Genomic DNA, 9,930 nt, shown 5'->3' with positions numbered 1-9,930 from the left:
TGGCGGGAAACTGTACAAGCAGCTACAAGTACTGGAAGTGGCTTGAAAGGTAACAGATTGATGCATCTTTTGTGTAAATTTCATATGCGTGCTTGCTATCCTTGGAGAGTTATGCTGGCTTCAATTCTTTAAAACCGTTTATCTCGAAACTTCTAATGTGCGATTTGGATCGTTTTTCCAAAATCCAGTCACATATTAAATTGCATGGATATTACCTCAGTGCATATATAATAGTTGATGGTCAACAAAGTGATTGGACTGGGGTATCATCTGGTGTTCCTTAGGGACAGTCCTTTCTCCTCTACTGTTCCTTTGCTTCCTTACTGACCTGCCTAACAGAGTTACATCCAAGATAAAACTGTATGCAGATAATGTGATATTATCTGCTCACAAGATGACTGTCACAGATTACACAGCACCTTAAATACTTTGGAGTAATGGGCAGCTGACTGGAAACTGTCGTTCAACTAATAACAAAAATGTGAATGTCTTAGAATCACCACCCAATTAAGCTCAATATACACTGCAAAGTAAAACTATAAAGGAGGTTACATGTTAAGTATTTAGGTGTAACTTAAAACTTATCTGGTTAGAGACAGTAAACGAATTACTAAAAGGCCAACAATACCAAATGCTTCTTGCAATGTAACTTGAGCAAGTGTCCTCTCCAAATCAAAAGTAACTGTTACAAAGCTCTGATTTTAGAATACTCAGCCATGAACAGTGTGGTTATTCCACACATAAAGAGACATTGATGCCATCAAAAATGTTCACGCACAGTTTGTATCTAACAACTATTCTAAATATCAACATCACTGAAGTGCTACCTTAGCCAGGTGCATGAATGAACAGTGTCATTAATATTACATCTCACCAAATTGATATTAATGCAGATGATTTCCTTATTCTTATAAACAAGAGTAAATAATTATTTACTCTTGCTATAATGCTATTACATTCATCACACCAGAGGCCATGACAAAAGATTTTTAACCTGATTTCCTTTGCAATTATCATTTGGAATTTCGTACCCCAACATGTGATTGATTTTACAGAGATTTACCAATTCAAGCACAGCCTAGCTAGCTGGACTAGTAACTGTTTATTAATTTATCAAAGTGTATAGTTTTTTTATAGTAAATATTGTATAATTACCATAAGATGTTTTTTTCTTTGTTTTGTAATTGACAGTAGTAATTGTACCCCATTTTGTGCATCATACTGGCTCTTTTTGAGGTCTGCACAACAATAATCAAATAGTACTGGATGCTCTCAACTACGCATCAGAGATGGCATGTGGAAAGGGAGAGGATATATAGACATGTATGAATGGCTTTAATAGCTATACATAATTATTTATTCTGCAAGGGCTAGTGTGCAGCTGCATGCATGCCATTGTACGTTTCTTTTTTGATAACAGGTACATGCTTAGGCACTTACTGTAGCTAGCTACCAACAAGACACTCGGTTGAAGTAAACTGAAGCCAAAGTATGGCTTTCCTGCAGTCACACGGATAAACAGGTAACTAGCTAGTCTATTGTATTTTTGTGTATCAGCTACAAATACCGAGTCGATATTTTTGCGTACATTTTCTGATGCCGAAGCATTTTTTTGCATGTCTCAAAAAACCCGAGTCGATTTTTATGCATTTTATAAAAAAACCGAGTCAATTTTTTCAAATCTACCCATCAAGAGACATAATTTTGAAACAAACGGCACACCAAACGTATGAGTTGGGTTTTTGCAGAAAATTAGCCCATTAAAAAATAGGCATAATTTTGAAACAAACTGCACACCAAGCAAATGAGTCAGTTTTTGCAGAAAATCGACCCATCAAAATAGGCATAAATTTGAAACAAACAGCACACCATAAGCATGTACCAGACTGCCTGGGTAAGAGAGGTTCCACTGAACAGGGAAAAACAAAATTAATGTATAAAGTTAGTACATAAGAGTGTTTACAAAACATGAAAACCTTTCAACAGATTTAATGTTACAAATTATTGTACGTGTAATTGTGCAATGCATTCAGCAAAAAATGACCAGGAAGGGAACCAGAAACATATAATTAACTTTCAGTTGCTGCTGCAACACTGCTTTCTTATCAACTCCTCAAAAGGGTCACTAAAGCACTCTACTTCAGAGTGCTATGCACTTATGGGCTGCAACACTGGTTTCTTATCAACACTTCAAAAGGGTCAATACAGCACTCTGCTATTTACAGCATCCAAAATGTGAGTAATGGGTGATAAAATTACTATAATTATACTATAAAATGGCCCATATGCACCTATGCACCACAACAATGCTGATACTATGCAAATCTCACAGAAGATCTTGCAATTGCTATAGTGAACCTTGGTATAATATATTTTATGGTCACCAATAAAGGAATACAGGTAAACTCACTATTACTTTACTAACCTGTAGCTAGACTAAAATTGTGTTCGCTATGTACCAATACTTTTATCATACCCAGAGTACTGTATACTATGAGTCAACATATACCATGAAATACTGTACACAACCAGGAAGCCTTATCAACAAAACGTAATTGCTGATAGGACTTTTCGACCATGATCTTTGTAGTGGCTGGCCTCGTCAGCTGGTTTCCACTGTCACTAATCTAAAAATATGCATCATTGTATTTTAACAGCATACTGTATAATAAGTACACAAAGTTTTGATTAGTCTTCAAACTTGTAAAGTCACTAGCAAAAGGGAATTTTTACTTTGTTACATGGCGCAGGATATGCAATGAATCTAATTGACCTGAAATGAATAATAGAAAGCCTGAAACCAGTAAACAGACATCTGCCAAATTTCTTGTGTACAACTAAAGAAGATAACTTATGTTTCTATTTGTAACATACTGTAAATGTTAGTAGAACTGCTTGAAGACATATTCAGTTGTTATTTTATTCCATGTCAATAGGACTCAGTAATTAATTTGTCAAGTATGTGTGCTTAGAAAGTTTGATATTTGATAACAGTATAGTTTTCATAATACTGGTAGATGTACACAGAAGTCCAGTCACTGGAATTGGACTGGAGCCAGACTGCTTTTCAGTTTTCACTGGTGTTCTGCTAAATACTGTGGACCGCTTGAATGTGATCTTTGATCCTCAGAATGCCATGCACATACTGATTATATAACTGATCTGTTCTCTTCAACTTCAGTGCTTGTGTGGAGCCGTTAAAAGACTACCAAAGCCCCACCACCTACGATTTTAACTATGTATATAGCACCATTTGCCCCTCCATGTGTTTGTGCTTGTCATGTAATTGTGATTATACACTCAAGACTGGCTATGGTTATGCTTATCAACCCCCACAAACTATATAGCAACACACATGATATTACACATGAGATTTTGGCGCTAATTGATATTTAAATTGGTGAGAGCCGGAGAAGAAGAGTAACAGTATGGTAGTGAAGCAATTTGATGAAAAAGAGCACTCAAGTTGAGGGCTGTACACGATGAGTTTGTGTCGTAGCTGCAATAATGAGTTAATCACTGCCAGGCAGAGTTGAGAGATAAGGAACCGCAGGACGTCAAGAGGACTAATTACAAAAGGCAGCGGAAAGGGGGGAGGGGGCTAGGGGGCTGAAGTCCCTCCTCAGAATGATATGCTGAAATTATCCTTCTTGGAGTAGGGTGGCTGAAAACCATGATAAAGATCGAAATACTCTAATAGAGCAGTCACTCTAATAAATCAGTCACAGTATTAGAGCAGCTTGTAGCAAGCTGTGTAAGGATTTTTATGTAGTTATCAGCTATAAATGCTTAGCTGGTGAGGTGGGCAGCTATTGTCAGCTGGCTGTGACCTTTTTTTTTTTTTGGTCTCACCTTAAAGACAATGTAGTACCTCAGTTCATTTGACCATAAATCTGGATCCACCCCTTGTCAGCCCCCCTCATATCAACTACTTCCTCCACCACTGCTAGCTACACATAGCTACGTATATCTAAAAGTCGTGATACAAGTATACTGCTTTTCCGTCAGCACTTGTTTGCCATAAAATTGTACCGTGCTGTACTATAGCAAACCAAGCTAACGATATGGCCGGCTAGCTAACTAGATAGCTAACTAGCTACCAACAAATTTGTCCGAAGCCCTGCCAGCTAGCTAGCTCAGTGTATATATAGATTATAACAACGATCACAGGTAAGGAGGGTTATTATTGCTGAACTCAAGTGCAGTTCATGCAAAGTGTTTACAGGTTCACCAGCTGTTGATGTAAACCACAAGTAGCTATATCATTGCAAAGACTTCTTCAGGTCAGTAATATAATTGTCATGAACTTGAGAATGTTTTTTTTAACACTTGTTGGAACTACATACCTATGTGTATAATTTTCCCTTGAAAATCTTAGTTATGCTTTAGAAGCCATATCTATATAAATCAGTTCATTGGATTCTCGTGATCAGTTATCTAAAAGCTGCATATTATCAAAAAGCATAAAATTATAAATATGTCGAATGAATACCATTTGTAATAGTAACTACGTAATCAAAACTTCACTTCACAGCATACAAATTTAGTGTATGTATCATCATCTTTGTTGTTTTTTTGCAGATTGCTTTTGTTAATTTCCTTTCTCATGGATGAAATACGTGGACACATATAGAAAGTGACAGTCACAATTAAGTTATCATTACTGTTATTTTACAGTTTTTCTGGAATGTGTTGTACATTGTGAATAGAACTGAATATCATATGTAAATGTACCAGTGCTCTTAAACATTGAACTCAACACCTAAATAGTGTTGTATGAACACCCAAGAGGGATTTCAAGTGTTATGGAACACTTGATGGAGTGCTGCAGATACACCTTTATAACACCCTAAGGGAAAATTTAAGTGCTATGAAACACTGGTTAGAGTGCTGCAGGTACACCTTAACAACATCCTAAAGAATAAAGAAATCTTAAGTGCTACAAAACACCTGATAGAGCACCTTTAGAGTGCTGTAGGTATAGTGTATGTTTACATGTAGCTACAATAACTTTATATCATTTTTATCTGGCCCTAATGGTACTCCCACACTCATGGTTCTATTTATACTAGGTTATTTTAAGGCTATGTGCAAAAACACATTCCAGGCTCAGTCATTCTATGCAATGAATAATCAGTCAAATAAACAAGATCATGTAAGTATGGCAATTACTGTGCTTTGAAGGCATATGTAACAGATGTTCCCTTGTCATATTCATTATTTTCTGTGGTAAATATTTGTGCTATGGGCGTATTGTCATTGTGGCTATATGGTCAATATTGAAAAGACATGAATCACTTTTTCCTTTAGTAAGATCAGTCCCTGATCAAAGGGTATTCTATACTGTTCAGACCATTATCTAATATATATTTTATTACATCAAAGTGCTTATGATATAATGCAATGGTTTGGATGTCTAGTTGTAAAGCACTAGCTACATCGACATAATATTGTTGTAGTTCTTTAGTCATGTGTGTCATATGCCACTGTGCAAATTCTGTTGGTTGTCATGATCAGATTAGTGAAATAATTATCATGAATCCTATTGAGTGTTTCCAAGAAAAGTGTATATACCTTGAATGACTACTTGTGGTGTCCTTTTCATAACTCTGACCAATTTGTATATTCACAATGTGCACACCTGGTTATCTGGTAAACTCCCACTATCACACTAAGGATTGATGTCTCCACTTCTGATATGAATTTTAACCACCAAAACAGTCTCTCAGAAATAATAATATTGTACAGATCCATTTGTGTCTAGACAGCTGTTGTTCAGTAGATAGCTAAAGAAATATATTTTTTGTCAACAGTATCCATTCTAGTAGGGTAGCTTAGCATCAAATTTTGAAGAAATCAATACTTTTATTTCATTTTATTTTCATTAAGGCTTTACAGTATAAGTGCTGAAGGTCTGTAGGACACCTGGTCCTACAGCCTGTTTAAAGTTGTTACATAAAGTGTGTTTGAAAAGGTGGAGAAAGGAGAAAAAATCCATGACTAGACCTGGGCAGCCTTGAACCTGCAGCCATCCGATCAACGCTTGAACGCCTACAGGAGTCTGCCAGGCGGTCAGGATGTTTTCTCCTTTTCAAGTATAATATTATATATTATTATATCCATAGGAACTCTAGAGAGTGACTTATTACAGTGGAACCTGTCTATAATGGTCACCTTGGCACCAAATATATCTGGCCTTTATATACAGGTGGCTGTTATAGAGAAAACCTGTATAAGGTGGTCAGCCGCATTTGAGTGGCTATGGCCGTTATAAATGAGTGATTATTATTAAGAGGCTCGCGCCAACCGCAATGCAGTAATATTTTTAGTGCAGAAAGGACAAAGTGAGCTTGTTATGCATGTTGGTTATAGCTATTGAATACGTTTAAGCAATGAAGCCTGATAGATTATATAGTATTCATTGAAAGGCGATAATTGTGCATTAATTGAAGCGGTGCCGTGGTGCCAGACAGTTGGCTTAACAAGCCACCATAAAAGGTAGCGACCGCTATATGAAGGAGAAAGTTATGTATGCAGTGATTCATAGGCGAATTCTTGGTTGGCCGGTATACACGTTAGACAGGTGACCGCTTAATGCAGACAACAATGCATACATTTGTATGGGAAAATATTTGGGACCTCCTGTCCATGGTCGTTATGCAGAGGTGACCGCTTAATCCAGGCGACCGTAACACAGGTTCCACTGTACTTCCAACTAACATTAATATGTGACATAATTAAGTTGATGATCTAGAAACCCATCATGCTGGGGAGTCTAGTTTGTTTGAGTTTGTAAAAGTACATTCAGCTACTCCATATCATGGATAGTGTTGAAATTAGTTACAACCTCCTGGAGTTGGTCCACTCTGTTATGACTACACAGAATGCAATTTTACCACCATGCAATTTTAGACGAAACAATAGACTGTCACATGAATAGACAACACACTTAGAAAAATACAATATATCTCAGCAAAGAAATCTACACACCTGGTTGTAATGGAGGTACCTGAAATACAAAGCAGAAAACGGACTGGATTGTCCATGTGATTAATTCAGAGCTTATGATCCTCCTTGCAAACTAGTTTACTACTAGACATTGTATCAAGGCGATCTATTCTAAGGTGATGGTAGCTCTGTGGTGGCTTAATATGCCACACAGCATGCAGATATCTATACTAGGCATGAGGCTATTATGCTCCAAAAATTGAGCATTATGCTTTTAAGCAGTGCTCAAAAAATCACCTATTGTGCTTTTGAGAATTGCCCATTATTCCCAAATTATGCCACCATTATTGGTTGATAATGCCAGTTTATTGCTGTATCTTACCATTTTCATTGATATTTAAGCTTCAAATAGTCTTGAATTCTTTAGCTGGTTGCTGTATTAGAGTATTTCATTTCAATGTGACTGCTTTATTAGAGTAAATAATAGTCTGTGACTGTTCTATTAGAGTTTCTGACTGCTCTATTAGAGTATCTCGATCTTTTTAACGGAATTGTGCAATCTGCAGATTTTCCTACTGTTAAGGCTTTATATTCACCTCAAATAATTCCTGATTCCCACACATACCTATTATTCCCGAAATTATGCCGGCATAATCGCCGCATCCCTAATCTATACCAGGAAAGTTTGCAAACCCAATGCAAAGCCAATGCTTGTAATACCATAGTCATCTTATCATAGTATAGTGTATCAAATGAGCTATGGCTCAAACATTGATATAATATATTATTAGTTTGTTTAGGCGCTGGTGCTGAATGCATTTTGAACTAGTTTGTCATAAAGACAATACTAAATCTTTCATATTGGTGGAAACTTTAAAGGTGCTGAGAAAGATGTATAAAACCTAATTATGTGTGGGGTGAAAACACAATGACATCAAGTAATCCCATATAGTACACTTACAGTATATCATACACTTGAATATGCAGTGAAATGCCCAATATGTACATACTTGTCAAGTGCATCAGTGTGCTGTAAGTTAACTTTTTCATGTATGCAATTTCAGTAGTCTTCTGTATGGATCTAACATTAACAGTCATTACAAAACTGCATGGTGTGTATTATGAGCTATAGCTTGAGCAAAAATTGTGTATTATTAACTAGTCCAAATGCCTGTTGATGCATTAACCAAAGTGCGGTTATGAACACGCATCTTAAACATTGGTAGTAACTGGTCTAAGAAGATGACTCAATGCTCAAAAGCATAATGGGTAAAATTTTGGGCATAATAGGCCGGAGCCTAGTACTTATGCATGTATGCAATTTGCTCAAAAATTAAGCCTATTATGCTTAAAATTATGCTTTCAATCAAGTTTATGCTCTATAACTGACTGTTTTATTAGAGTATATCAGCCTTTTCTGACTGCTGTATTAGAGTAAGTGACTGCTCTATTAGTCTAAGAGTATCTTGATCTTATTTCTGCAAAGTGTGAATAACCAACAAAGAAACAGTTTAATACATTATATTACATGTTTTTAAATATGACATACACTAATAATACTATTGGCAGTGACTATTTGCTTCCTTTCAGGCATGTGTATTGCACATTTTAATTAATTTTTCAAATATTGTCCCTATTATGCTGGCATTATGCTTGATGCTTTTGGTCACCTATTATGTTTTAAATTATGCCAGCATAATCGACCGGTGCCTAAAAGTACCATTTAATAATTCATTTGACATGTCTGTATATGACGTATTGAATGCAAAATATAATTCAGGAAAACAATATACGTAAGGGTATTTCACTCCATATTCATGTGCATGATATATCGTGAATGTACTATATTGGGGATACTTGATGGCCATTGTTTTCAGCCCACACATAATTAGGTTTGGTGGGCACCCCTTCTAATATTGATAAGTACACCATAAAGAACTTGTATACCAAAAATGGTGCTTTTATCCATCCTGTAACAATAATTTTGCTAAGCTACCTCATTAATTATGTAAAGTATATTGTGTATATAGAACTGAGAATGATTAACTGTCCTATTATGTTGGTGTCCAAAAGTTCGACAAAGTTACACAATATTGTTGCCACCAATTAGGGTATGTGCAATGCACTGTTTTTAGTAGCACTAGTAAATGTTACATATGCATGTCATGGTTATTGGAATTTGCTAGACCATAATTTCTTGTGAAGACATTAAAGGAATACATTTTAACCTAGAAATACAGGCACAGCTATATATTATCAGTAATGTGTTATGTATAATAATTATTATGAATGTGAACCACTCAGCAAAATCTTACTTGTTTGCCTAATTATTTTGCAGTAAAATGCATTGAAATACATTAAGCAAACAAGCAAAAAAATATAAAACTTTTAGCTATGTTGTAATTACTCCATTACCTATACTTAAAAAGGTTAACATATATACCTGTATAGTCTGTTTAGTCTATATACCTGTATATACCTCATATTTGTCTGTTCACAGTAATAAATAAAATTTCACTTTTAACAGTGTAATTGGCTATAATCAAGACACACGTTAGTGTTGTGTGGCCAAGAAGCTGGTACTATACATCACAATAATGTGTTATTGACAGGAAGAACAGTAAAGCAATTTTAATTTCACACATACGTAGCTCTGTGCTGCTTTATGAAACCAATCAATTTTGCTATGAATTATTAGTAGCCTACATACCACAGTGGCGGATCTAGATGGGTTTCTGTCAAACCCCCCTTTTTAAATTTAGCTCAGTGGAAGTCTAAATACATAAACACTGTTGTACTGACAATTTGTCATATCAAACAACTATATACCACTGTATTTCAGTAGCATGCATGCAGCTGCACTTAATTGACCCCATTTATAACTATTAAATCCTCAGCAGTGCTTCACTTTTCATCTCCCACTGCATTAACAGTGATCAAGATACTCTACTAGAGCAGTCAAGTAACTACTCTAATAGAGTG

Source organism: Dysidea avara, chromosome 1 (assembly GCF_963678975.1).
Source record: "Dysidea avara chromosome 1, odDysAvar1.4, whole genome shotgun sequence".
NCBI classification, from domain to species: domain Eukaryota; kingdom Metazoa; phylum Porifera; class Demospongiae; order Dictyoceratida; family Dysideidae; genus Dysidea; species Dysidea avara.
Note: the sequence above shows the minus strand (reverse complement) of the source record.